Consider the following 14,646-nt stretch of genomic DNA (forward strand, 5'->3'; position numbering starts at 1 on the left):
TGCCGATCTAGATCCAGTTTTAAAAAAAATTCCGGTCCGTGTTTTCCAACGCACCGATTTAAATAATACATTCCACTTTTCTGCTGCTCCCTAATTTCCGTTCCGCATTTTCCAGCACACCTTCAACACATCCACAGGTCTGTGTCCTAACCGTTAAGACGGCCATGTGAATTAAAAGTTACCGGTAAAAATGTCAGCTGTCTCTGTGCGATATAGAAAATGACTATATCGTGATATTCAAGTATACGTTCTCACGCAGTTGCTTTTAGCTGCTGGCATTACACGGCAGGCTTTTCCCACTCCTTCTTGTGTTTGCTTCTCACAGACAGCAAGCACACCTTCTTACACACGTCACATACTGTCACGTCATACGTCACATACTTAAACGCACTCTCCCAGCAGAGAGGTAGCGGCATGGCTAACGTTAGCTGTGATGCTAGCGTAGCCGTGTGAGCGATAATAATGAAGGAAGAATTAATTAATTCCCAAGAAAAACAGCAGGGGGTCCATCGTCTGACGGTGGTTTGGCTTCAAGTGGGAATATGTCGAACAGACAACCGTCATTTGTCAAGTGTGGGGCAAAAGCGTTGCTATAAAAAGAAGCATTACTGCTAATATGTAGCATCATTTGAAAAGTCCCCTGCTAGAAAATGAAGAGTGTTTGAAACTCTGCACGTCAACATCTCCATTGTGTATTATTCAAACTCACCTAATTCAGCTGGCTAGTTGTTATCAAGAGTACTAAAACCCTTTTCAACATTAATCTGACAACTAAGTAGGCTAAATAACTTTAAACTTCAATACATGCTCGGCCAGTATCGGCCAGTATCGGTATCGGATCGGAAGTGCAAAAACAACATCGGTATCGGATCGTAAGTGCAAAAACCTGGATCGGGACATCCCTACTCTCTATTGATAAAAAAGATGCATCATGATGGGCTTTCAAAGACGCTGCGACACTCCCGCCAGCGCCGATGACAGTCAGCTGTTTTGAATACGATCTGTGTTGGACCTGCAGCTGATGGGACAACTTTGACGAGCAAGACTTTTTGCTTTGTATCATAAGAAAAGTGCAACAATATCTCATGTTTGTAATCCTTATTTAACAACAGATCATGAATTCAATTTGCGTTTGTTGGTTCCATTTGTGTAAATGAAGCCAGGCGCAACCATTGGCACATGTAAAAAGTCGCCTGAGCGATTAAAAAAAAAATAGAGATGTCCGATAATATCGGGCTGCCGATATTATCGGCCGATAAATGCTTTAAAATGTAATATCAGAAATGATCGGTATCGGTTTCAAAAAGTAAAATGTATGACTTTTTAAAACGCCGCTGTACGGAGTGGTACACGGACGTAGGGAGAAGTACAGAGCGCCAATAAATCTTAAAGGCACTGCCTTTGCGTGCTGGTCCAATCACATAATATCTACGGATTTTCACACACACAAGTGAATGCAATGCATACTTGGTCAACAGCCATACAGGTCACACTGAGGGTAGCCGTATAAACAACTTTAACACTGTTACAAATATGCGCCACACTGTGAACCCACCCCAAACAAGAATGACAAACACATTTCGGGTCAACATCCGCACCATAACACAACATAAACACAACAGAACAAATACCCAGAACCCCTTACAGCACTAACTCTTCCGGGACGCCTACAATACACCCCTTAACCCCCCCCCACCCCCCCCCCCACCTCAACCTCCTCATGCTCTCTCTGGGAGAGCATGTCCCAAATTCCAAGCTGCTGTTTTGAGGCATGTTAAAAAAAATACACTTTTTTCCATAACTTGAGTTGATATATTTTGTAAAAACTTGTTACATTGTTTAATGCACCCAGCGGGGCATCACAACAACATTAGGCATAATAACGTGTTAATTCCACGACTATATATATCGGTATCGGTTGATATCGGAATCGGTAATCAAGAGTTGGACAATATCGGAAAATCGGATATTGGCAAAAAAAGCCATTATCGGACATCTCTAAAAAAAAACATGATGCATCCTTCCTCCTGTACTGATGTTAAAGACAATGTACACTTCATTGCACATGTAATAGATGACTATATTGATGATAAAATGTGTTATAATTCCACAAGTTTTGTAGCGGTGCATGCATGTCCATGCACTTTAGGCACTTAAACATTCAAGGGGTGTCCTTGTGCGCTGATTTTAGAAATAATGTACACTTCACTGCACATGTAATAATTCACCAGGTTGCTGTTTAAACATCTTATAATGTAGAGTGTTGGGTTTCAGCAGCACAGCTGCTTATGTGTGCTTTAGGCACTCTAAAAAAAAATATTAATTTGTTCCCAGGACTGTGTGTAAGAGCAGTGTGGTTTTAAAGATAATGTACGTATGATTGTACATCTAGTATATCAAAATAAACATTGTCATAACAAAGGTGTAATGCCACCAAGTCTGCTTTTGCTGTTTTTCCAGGCTTCTGATTGGACCAAATGTGCATGACAGCTGGTGTATGTGTTTGTGTGTAGACCGTTTTGAAACTACACTTGTGTGAATGGAGATCATTTTAACCCCCACTATGCGTTTATGAAACAATCCGTGTTTGTTTGAACATGGCCTAATATGTTGCCGTATGCTTAAAATGACCAAAACATGTAAATATTAAATGTAATTATGAATGTGCCTGTTACTACATTATGGTACATATATACTTACAATGTGTGTACAAAACGTTGATAAAGGTTTTTGGATGACTTTTAGAGTGATTTATGAGCTCCTTTGTTAGCCGACTTTTGCTAGTCTTTATTTACAAGTTAGAATGCATAAAAAAAAGAAAAAAAAAACAAAAACAAAAAAGTCAGTGCAGTTCCCCTTTAAAATTATCCATCCATCCATTTTATACCGCTTGTCCCTTTTTGGGGTCGCGGGGGTGCTGGAGCCAATCTCAGCTGCATTCGGGCGGTAGGCAGAGTACACCCTGGACAAGTCCAGGGTATTTAACCTCTATGTATCCAGGGTCCGAAAATTAAAAATAGATTCTGACCTAGCAAGGATGCTGTATTTACATGTCAGAGATGTTGCAGTGTGATGATAATTGCTCATTGACTCTTATTACCCAACAAAAAAAAACAGTTAAAATGTTCTTGACATGCAGGGAGGGGTAAATGTGTTGGAGCATAAATGAACATTTCAGACGGAAAAACAATATGTGTAAAACATACACAGAGATTGCTGCAACTCGTGGACGACAGAGCAGACAACGGACAATAAGAACGCCTTTGGTGGTCTTTCTCTCTATAATCCTAACTAGGGTTGCAAAATTCCGGGAATATTCAAAGTTGGAAACTTTCCATGGGAATTCACGGGAATTAACGAGAAATTAATGGGAATAAACATTGAATGCAACATGCTAGATCTTTCAGCATGATTATTAGCTAAAACAACCAGTTTTAATGCAAATTCAGTAGAATTTCAACCCTGCACTGTGCATTCCTCCATCACATGTGCAGTGCATTATTCCATCCCATGCACAGATAATTCCCAGCATGCTACACACTACAGCAGGGCTATTGAGGCCACACTAGTATTTGAGCCCAAGGACTTCATCCAGTCAGGTAAGTTTTGATGATATTACTCCAGCAGACTTCCACTCAAGCTAGCTAGCTGTTCCTGTACTTGTTAAATGATTTTGGGGCCAATATCTCTAGCTAGCTAGGTTTATGTACCACCGCAGTCTCATAATGAACCGAAAATATTTCTCCGTTAGCCGTGATGCTAATTTTCTCTATGTTAAATCCCATTCATTCATGCTAACATTGTTAGCGATCCAAATTTACCTTTCTTGTGATCTGTAAAGTTCAACTAGCAAATACTGAATCAAAACGTGTAGTTTCCTCTGCCTTCTGTTCTGCTAGCCATTCTGTTGTCATACAGGAATGTAGGTTATAGTTTGATTTAGAATGCTGATTGAGTGTTCATTTATTCATCTAGCCTATTTCCATTCATTTGTCCATCAGTAAAATATTTTTAAAGACAACTCCAATTGTTTAGCTGACTATTTATATCTGTGTGTGGGATTGCTTGTTTTACAAGAATAAATAAATACAAACAGAATGATGCCACGTACACCATCTGATGTGTGGAGATATTTCACCCCAACCAATGTAGGCGCAAAGGCTGTGTACATTTGTAAATACTGTGAAAAGAGCTACGTCAAAAATGCCACAAAGATGCAGCAGCATATAGACAAGTGCCCAATAATATATAATTATTGTAATTCCCCCATTAATTCCCATACATTCCCATGAATTCCTATGGACAGTGTCCAACTTTGAATAATAAAAAAATGGTAAAAATTTCCAAACTTCCCGAGCTTAACTTCCGTGGTAAATTTACCGGAAACTTTCCACCCCTTTGCAACTCTAATCCTAACTGAGATCGGTAGGTTGTGAGTTCAAACCCCGGCCGAGTCATACTAAAGACTATAAAAATGGGACCCATTACCTCCCTGCTTGGCACTCAGCATCAAGGGTTGGAATTGGGGGTTAAATCACCAAAAATGATTCCCGGGCGCAGCCACCGCTGCTGCTCACTGCTCCACTCACCTCCCAGGGGGTAATCAAGGGTGATGGGTCAAATGCAGAGAATAATTTCGCCACACCTAGGTCAAATGCAGAGAATAATTTCGCCACACAGAGTGTGTGTGTGACAATCATTGGAAAAATTAAAAAAATAACTAATTATTACTATTATTAGTTTTAATTAATTAAAACAGTACAGTACTTTGTAAATTAACTCTGAGTATGTGCTTTTATTGCAATCGAGTGTCTACTTTTAAGTCTGTATGATATAAAATGAGTAAAACATCGATACAATGTATTTGTTTTTTTCAGTTTTTGTTGAAATACATTTAATCCTGTTGTTTAATTGATTGAATGTTATTGAAAAAAAAACAAAAAAACATCACAACTTTGTCGCAACTTTCTGAAAAAGCTGCTGCAAATACAGACATTTTAGGCTACAACAATCTGGTTAGAGTGTCCACCCTGAGATCGGTAGGTCGTGAGTTCAAACCCCAGCCGAGTCATACTGAACACTATAAAAATGAGACCCATTACCTCCCTGCTTGACACTCAGCATCAAGGGTTGGAATTGGGGGTTAAATCACCAAAAAGAATCCCGGGCGCAAGTTTATTTTGGTTTCTTGCATTAACTGTGTAGCGACAAGCAAAAACCCATGCAGTCGAAGCATCCTGTTCATTTGCATTGATGCAGAATTGAATATATAATGCTGCATAGAGTAGTATCCAACTAGCAAATGAAAGTTTGTACAAATATGCTTCTAATTGCAGTCTGCTTTTGTTTGTGCATGCGTGCTGTGGTGACGCACCAATATAAATCAGGCAGCGATGCATCCTCACACCTTCCTCATTCTGCCTGCCGGTTTTCACCCGTTACCATGGTGACCAGATGAAACTCACACTCTTTTAAAGTTGAAGGAGGGGCTGGTTACTAATTACAAAAGTGGCATGCACAAACACACGCAAAGTTCCTTCAGGCACATCCTTTGACACTCCCCAGCTGATGAGCACACAAAAGATCACTTTCTAACCAGAACACCACCAATTTGAGAAGTCGTGAGAAAAAGTGATTAACAGCAAGTGCTCAAAAGCGTAGCCTAGCCATCTATCTGTCTGTCAACCCCCCAACCCCCAACCCCGACCCCCCACACACACTCTCTCTCACACACACACTTCTCCGTGAACTCCCCAACAGATTTGGCTGACAAATAGTGACATGACACCCAGGCGGGGTCGTCTCGCAACGAGGGCAGCTGTCAGCAAACAACCGCCTGCCTCTTCATCAAAGCTCATTCAAAGTCAGCTTTATTGACCAACAGGGCCGTTTGTGCATTGCTTGTCGTCCTGTCAAGTCCGCACCTATTGGCGTGCACTGCCCCCCACCACCGTTTATGGACGGGCGAACCAGTGGAGCATCTTGAGTCTGATTGAAAAGCTGAAAGCTGTCCATGACGGATAAATGGATTAGTTACAGCATGTGACGATACGATAGGGAAGCGTAGGTTCAAAAAAAAGTGCTGATACAGGCCATCATCTAGTACAAGGGGACAAAGATAGAGGCTCTTAACACTTTGCATGGGCAGAGGCATATATTAAACGGGACCTATGATGAATTGTCAGGGCATTCACTTGATCACAACTGAACTGTTCCAGTTTGTCTGATCTTGGCGAGATCAGACCAATCCAAACCTACGTTCACACTGCAGGGTCGGATGTCCAATTTGTATCTTTTAGTGGCTGTTCACATTACAAATAAAAATTTGATTTTTAATGTGAATGCGATCTGACCCGCATGCGGACATGACGTCATGACGTTGCACACACTGCAGTGTTTACGGGAGTAAACATGGCTTTCACTCCAGTCTGTCTCAGTACTGGCACATTTGTGGCAATTTTAAGGATTTTGTGCAATCAAACTCCACATTAACTGAAAAAAATTATATATATATATTATATACATATATATATATATTAAGAATTAAGAAAGAGGAAAGGTATTTTGGCTCTGACAATTTTACTAGAGATTCTGCTTCAATGTCTGCTTGAAGAGTGTGTCTGTGGGCGAGCAGTCGGAGACAGGAGGAGTGGTGCAACTTTCACGTGAGTTCCTAAAACATTATTTTCACCTGTTTTCCGCTCCGTTGTCAACGATTTATTTTTGAACCGTCTATCATGGCGAATAATTATGACGTTTATCACTTTTTGATGACGTTCTGGTCGGATGAATGTGACCGGCGCGCAGTCGTGTTCACATTAAGGGGCCATCGGATTTATATGCGACTTATATCCACATACGAAAGAGGCTTGGGTCGGATGTGAAAAAATCGGAATTGCACTGTTCACACTGACATGAAAAAATCCGATACACGCGCGTATGGGCAAGTTACGTGACGCAAGAGTATACACCAGGTTTAAAGCAAACTGAACAGTCCAGTTGCGATAAATTGAATTCCCTGGGAATAAAATTATCTGGATGAATGAGAACATCCATAGACATGACCTATGATGAATTTTGTCTTTTCTGACCTATCAATGTTGTTACAATGTTAGATACTCATGTTAAACATGCCAAAGCGTCAAATCATACGTTTCATGCATTTTTCCGTAAGCTTGCACACAGTTTTTAATGCCTCTGTTGGCAAGGTTTTATGTTATATAATTACGTTGTGATGTAACCGCAAGGCAGAAACAGTTATTTAGACATTAAGACAAGCTCTTAGCTAGAGGGGGAGGAGCTCCATAAGAAAACACATAAAAAGATATGATAAAGTATTATTTTCACCTAATATTGGCATGTGCATAATAACACCAGTGACAGAAATGCTGCTACAAACATCTGTGTCAGAAAAATTGTATGTAAATTATCAAAAAACTTTCCGTTCTCTGAGTTCCCAGTGAACAGACGAAAGCTGTCTTTGTTGCGCCAAGCAAAAGGCTTGGAAAATTCCGCTGTGTACAATGGGAGGAGACGGGAGGGGTTATCTATTGTGATCCAAGACCTGCCCAAGCTCGATCCAGGACCAGTCCAAGCCCGAAGCATCTTTTTCCTTTGTGTTAATGTGATCGAAAACAATGGCTGTTTACATACCCCCCATTCCTTTAGAAACAGCTGTTGTTATGTAAACAGGGAAAGTCCAAATAAAAAGAGGTGACCTACAATCTTTCGCCAGAGCGTGTTGAGACTTGTACAGTGTCCAGGCGTCTCTCCTCAAATTGAGCCAAATTGAATTCTGTCTCTGTTTATTTCCTTGCTTCTTGTCTGTTTTAATAGAGGTCATCAATGTTTAAACCTGACAATCTGTTTTCATGCACCCTCTGTATGGCTCAGAGAGTGTGCAGGTCTACCTAATGTTGTGACCGGGTGAATCTATATAATGTTTAAGAAGTTTATTTTCGACAGTGAAAAAAATAATGGTGACGACTTCAAGATATTGATTTTAACAGTGTAGATTTTTTAAAAGATAAATTCTGATACTTTCGGAGAAAGAGGGGTGCGGTTGCATTTGCAATAACGGAATGCCTCCACAATCGAACATCTTGCAGACAAACTCAAAAAACGGGTTATAGAAATGACTGTGGAGCAAAATTGACAATAAAGCATATCTAATACACATAAACCACAAGGGAATGTGTTCAATCCATCACAGGTCCCCGTTAAAAGAGACATATCATGGAAATCTGACATTTTAATAGCTTGTTTACACATGCTGTATTTGTTTCTGCCCTGTGACTTTACGGTGATTACACAATCAAATAACTGCCAATGTCGGAACATTTGTCTTTCAACAACAGTTGAGGGCCTTGACACCCAGTTTCTCTGCCCAATTCGTAGCTAAATCCAACCTGGACCCCTGCAAAGATGTTTGGCGTTTATGTTTTTGAACCAATTAAGCTCACATTTGACGCACACGTGCTTGTCAGTCCCTTAAGTTGCAATGTCGTGGTGATTCGGCTTAACACCTTAAAGTTGGGCCGTGTGACAGATTTCTAGTCAATCCGACGAATGGGGTCACATTTTTAAATTTAATAAAAGCACCTCCAATTTGCCATTAAAAAATGCAGAGCTAGTAACGCAGTAGGTGTTCAAAAAAAGTTCAACTATGGCTAGGCAATTTTTTTCCCCCCCTGACTAGTCGTATTACTTTTGTCCGTACTAATTGTTAACTCAGTGGTTGTTAGGGATCCATATAGCACATCATATTGTTTGACATTACTATTCCACTGTAATTCATTATTGTTAAATGCAAATCACAGTACAGATGTTTTTATGAGAACGCTTAGGGACACTTACCCTAATCTGCCTAGTTGTGCGCGTGTGTGTGCATGCCAGTGAGCATGCGAGTGTGTGATGTGTGTGTGTGTGTGTGTGCTTGCTCTTGCTTGTTCGTATGTTAATGTTTCAGTGAATATGTCCAACAGCGGATCAATAACACAATCCCTCTGAGCCCTTACCACACATAGCCTCAATACAGCGGCTACGACACACACACAATAAGTCAAACAGACTGGCCCGGTCTCACCACTCTAACACTGAGATATCCGTGACAAGAGAGAGGAGAATCCAACAGCAAGCTTTATCGATCCACACTGGAAACCCCCCTCAGGCCACACACACCACACACGCACACACACAACAGCTGTGCTGGATCAATGAGTACTTGGAATGAAAGACAGGACCAACACCATCCAAACAGACACACACACGCACACACTATTGAAAGATGAAAAGGATACTCGGTATCAGGGATGCAGATAAAGGACAGAGAGAGTGCAGCGGATCATCTGACCTAAACAGCCCATCTGACACCCAACAATTTGCCATTGCTTCATGGACCAAATGATAACTGTGCTCTACGTTCACAAACACGCACACACACTTGCACAAACAATTGATTGGCGCATATTTAAGGGAAGTGCACCTGACGTAAAATGAAGTGCACTACACAGCTGCAACCAAGAGAGGGGCTGTTGATTCGGTTGCTAAGGTGCATAATGTTGAGCCCGTTTGGCCTGCCAAAAGTGAACCTTTTCAATTGTAATACACAATGGCACCAAAGTCTATCAAGCTCACGCGAACATTGATGGCAGGTGTGCAAGGCTGATTAGTTGCATTCATTTCAAATTAAGTGCAGTACATTATATATGGCGGTATGGGGCTGAACTCCTCACTCATGGTTCTCTGGTATGCTAAAAACTGTTGTGTTTGGCCCACAGTCCATGTAAGGCAAAAAGTCTGGGCACCCATGCACTAAAGAATACATCAATACAGACTCCCCCAATGGAACAATTCCTCTAGTCCAGTGTTCCCACGCCAACTTAGAGACATAGTTCTGGTTGTTCCCGAGGTCTCCCAACAGTCGGATGCGCCCTAAACACCTACCCAGGGAGGGGTCCGGGGGCATTCTGACCAGATGTCCGAACCACCTCATCTAACTCACGATGTGGAGGAACAACGGCTTTACTGTGAGCTCCTCTTGAATGACAAAGCTTCTCACCCCATCTCTAAGGGAGAGCCCGACGGAGGAAACTCATTTTGGCCGCTTGTACCCGGGATCTTGTCCTTTTGGTCATTACCCAAAGCTCATGACCATATGTGAGAATAGGGATGTAGAACGACCAGTAAATTGAGAGCTTTGCCTTCCGGCTCAGCTCCTTTTTCATTGCATCACTGCAGACGCCCCAATGATCCACCTGTCAATCTCACGATCCACTCTTCCCTTACTCGTGTACAATACCCCGAAGTAATTAAACTCTTCTACCTGAGGCAGGATCTTGTCCCCAACCCGGAGATGGCACTCCACCTTTTCCGGGACTCGGACTTGGAAGTGCTGATTTACATCCTGGTTGCTTCACACTCGGCTGCGAACCGATTCAGTGAGAGCTGAAGATCCTGGCCAGATGAAGCCAGCAGGTCCACATCATCCGCAAAAAGCAGAGACCTAATGCTGCAGCCACCAAACCGGATCCCCTCAATGCCCTGACTGCGCCTAGCTAGAAATCACGTCCATAAAAGTTGTACACAGAATCGGTGACAAAAGGCAGCCCTGAGTAAGGGAAGAGTGGATCGTGAGATTGACAGGCGGATCGGTGGAGCGTCTGCAGTGATGCAATGAAAAAGGAGCTGAGCCGGAAGGCAAAGCTCTCAATTTACCGGTCGTTCTACGTCCCTATCTTCACCTATGGTCATGAGCTTTGGGTAATGACTGAAAGGTCAAGATCACGAGTACAAGCGGCCAAAATGAGCTTCCTCCGTCGGGGTGAGAAGCTTTGTCATTCGAGAGGAGCTCAAAGTAAAACGGGTCCGACGTACCTACAATGCGGACCAAGCTCTGATACTGATCATTCAGGGAGCGGACCGCCACAATCAAGGCAGACAGAGTCACAATCAGGTGTATATACAGTACATGATTAATGACATTTTTTGTGATTACTCACAGGAGTTAACTCAAGGTTTTTGACAACCCAAGTTATATCATATTCAGTTCACAAATTTATTTTGAGCACAACAAACTATCTACACCAGGGGTCTCAGACACGCGGCCCGCGAGACGTTATTTTGCAGCCCCCACCTTAATATGAACGTTTAATGTTAGTGCGGCCCGCAAGTTTTATATGACTGGCACTTGACAGCGTTGTGTGCGGAGCTGAAGCATTCTTGCCAACCCTCCCGATTTTCACCCGGACAACAATATTGAGGACAACAATATTGAGGGCGGGCGTGCTGTTATGGCACTGCCTTCAGCGTCCGCTTTTTCTCCATACAAACAAGGTGCCTGCACAGTCACATGTTGTATGCGGCTTCTACAGGCACACGTAAGTGACTGCAAGACATACTTGGTCATACATGTCACACTGAGGGTGGCCGTTTAAACAACTTTAACACTTTTACAAATATGCGCCACTCTGTGAACCCACACCAAACAAGAATTGACAAACACATTTCGGGAGAACATCCGCACCGTAACACAACATAAACACAACAGAACAAATACCCAGAATCCCTTGTAGCCCTAACTCTTCTGGGCTACAAGGAATCTACCAATCATGGTGAGGCTCTCGAGGGCAGAACATTGACGTCACTTGCGTGATGCAAGCAGAGAAACGTTTTGCTGCTTTTCCACGAGACCCGCACGCGCGCTCTCGCGCTCTCGCTCGCTCTCTCTCTCTCTCTTTCTCTCTCACTGTGTGTGTCTTTCACGCTCACGCCGGTCCGGGCGGGGGAGGCGAGCGGTCCGGTAGCTTCCGAAGGACCAAGCGACAATACAAAACTGTGGTGCACTGGACCCCAACGCTGATACTTGCTGGGCGAATCGGACGTGTAACACGTTAGTCGTGATGTTAGCCCGTACGGGGCTAATTGTGCTACCGTAACTGTAAACTCCACAGCCTATGACAACGTGAGAGCATTCTCCAGAAAATGTCAGTTAAGAAAAGCCCAGCTCCCTCAGACAAACCTTTGCCATTTCCCAGCATGCAAGGCACTCGTGGATGCAGGCACACCATTCAGAGGTGAAATGTATGTTGATGCCATTTTGAAGCTAGGGGAGGAATATGATCACAGATTTGCAGACTTCAAGAAACACAGAGCCACATTTCACATTTTTGCAGACCCCTTCTCCATTGATGTGCAAGATTCCCCGCCTGTGCTTCAAATGGAGCTCATTGACCTACAGTGCAACTCTGACCTCAAAGTCAAGTTCAGGGAGGTGAGTGGAAAAGCAGACAAACTTGGACAATTTTTGAGAGAATTGCCTCCCAGCCTCCCTGAGCTTTCCCGGATGTACAAGCGGACCATGTGCCTTTTTGGGAGCACACACTTGTGCGAAAAGCTCTTCTCCACCTTGAACTTCAATAAGTCCAAGTACAGGTCCAGAATTACTGATGACCATCTTCAAGCCATACTGAGGGTCTCAACTGCTTCTACTCTCCAGCCAAATGTAGCTCAGCTATGCGAGAGGACGCGCTGCCAGGTGTCTAGCAGCAAGAAGTAGGCAAGAGAAGCCATGTTCAAGCCATGTTCAGGTTCACAGATTTATTTATTGTTACTTCTCACATAGTAAGTATGTGTATACATTGTTGCTGACTGGAGAAATCAAACTATTATTGTTATTACTTATCTTACTTAATTTTCATTTTGTTCATTTATTTTTTTATTTTATTTTGTGTTGAAAATAAAAATAAAGACATTTAAAAATATATTTTTTAAGAAATCTTTTCTTGCGGCCCAGCCTCACCCAGACTCTGCATCCAGTGGCCCCCAGGCAAATTGAGTTTGAGACCCCTGATCTACGCAATAAATTAAAAAAACATCTCCAATTCAATATCTTCTTCTGCAAAACACAATAGTAATATTAAAAGAAAATTAAATGGAAAGAACATGTGTGTGTTCGAAAAGAAGCAGGAAGAAGTAAAAGCTTTCCTTTTATCATATTATAATAATTTCATTTTTTTTAGCTGCTCGACAATTGTCTGATCTCTTAATCGGCATTTTCCTAAATGTCGCCCCATAACTTCTTCTCTGTTTGTTAAATAGAGGTGTGCATTTTAGCTTAACACTGGTATTTTTGTCATGGGACCAAAGGCTGATTAAATAGGGGACATGTTCACAGTTGTTGTGACTTATTTACTTACAGGTGATCGACAGTTGCAATAGCCAATCAGATCACACGTTGTTGTCAGTAAGGCCTTATAGTTGGCCTCACGTTGAACGTGACATTTACGCGTCCTGTGATTGGATACTCATCGGGACCGTTAGCGGATGAATTTGAGAACACACAGAGTTGAGAGACTGTTGCAATAGCCAATCAGATCACAAGTTGTTGACAGTAGCCTATCTAAGTAGCCTGATGTTAACGAGACTGTGATTGGATACTCACTTGTCATTCCAAAGTGAGTATCCATTCACAAGTTTCAATTTAGCAGGAAGCAGTAGTCATACCGGGACAGCAGAGAAGGAGAACAAAACGTTGATTAGGTGGCAGATATATATTTGCAAGACCATTTTCAAGAAGGATAATTAAAGAGAAACCACATCTTATGAGACGATGTCGGCCAACCCCGGAAGCTAGCTCAGCTGTTCTGGCGATGAAATGCTCGCCATTTCCACTCGAATAAGCCAACGACAAGGGGTACCACTGGCTTATACGGCGTCATGTTCTACAAATTGTGAGTTCAAATATTTTATTTTTTCACTTTTAATATGTTTCTGCAATTTTAATTTTGACAGTGCCACATAAGATATGTTTTAATTGCTTTTAATTGATTTTTAAATGCACCAGAAAATAACCCGTTTTGTACACTGTTGATGTGATTGATTGATTGATTGAACATTTTATTAGTAGATTGCACAGTACAGTACATATTCTGTACAATTGACCACTAAATGGTAACATCCGAATAAGTTTTTCAACTTGTTTAAGTCAGGGTCCACTTTAATCAATTCATGGTAAATTATTAATTATAAATTAAATTCAATGCCCAGTAGGGCGTAAATGTGTTCCTGTATAGTATTTCTCCAGCAATGGTCATGTGGTGACATAAATTATGGTATTTTGAGAGGTAATATTGGAAGTCGGACATCACTAAAGGCCTAGGTGGGAAACGCACGGCCCACCACTGACATACAGTAAAATGGCATGTTTTTCTAGCGGGAAAAAGCCGTATTATATTCAGGTTAATACGGTAATCGATCAAGAAAATGTAGTCCAAATGCCCATCTCTAGTCTTTTCTCTTTGTGGTGAGTGCGATGAGTAGCTAAAAAGATCCATCACTCATCAAATTAGATTCTCCTTCATGCCCACACACACATATACTTTCTATGTCCTCTCTCTCTCACACACAGGACACATCAAAATCCTGATTTATCTCCAGAACATGGCTATTAACAACAAGCGGCGTCCGTTAGCGAGTGGGGAGCCAGCAATGTGGCAGGCAAAGGCCATTTCATTTTCTTTTTGACAAAGTGGGTTATTTTTTTAACCCCTCCCCATCTTCCTGCGCTGACAACACAGGATAGGCCGGTCACACGGGATAAATTCATTACAGCAAACCACGGAGTGCGAACACCCCATTTCGATGACA

At 42.1% G+C, this 14,646-nt stretch overlaps 1 protein-coding gene across 3 annotated transcripts in view; it reads right to left on the minus strand.

Annotated features, from left to right (window-relative positions):
- The window catches only part of dscaml1 (Down syndrome cell adhesion molecule like 1), a 332,167-nt gene that overhangs the window by 258,146 nt on the left and 59,375 nt on the right, over positions 1 to 14,646 (minus strand). The gene's annotated exons all lie outside the window — the stretch shown is intronic.

Source organism: Entelurus aequoreus, linkage group LG10, assembly GCF_033978785.1.
Source record: "Entelurus aequoreus isolate RoL-2023_Sb linkage group LG10, RoL_Eaeq_v1.1, whole genome shotgun sequence".
NCBI lineage: Eukaryota > Metazoa > Chordata > Actinopteri > Syngnathiformes > Syngnathidae > Entelurus > Entelurus aequoreus.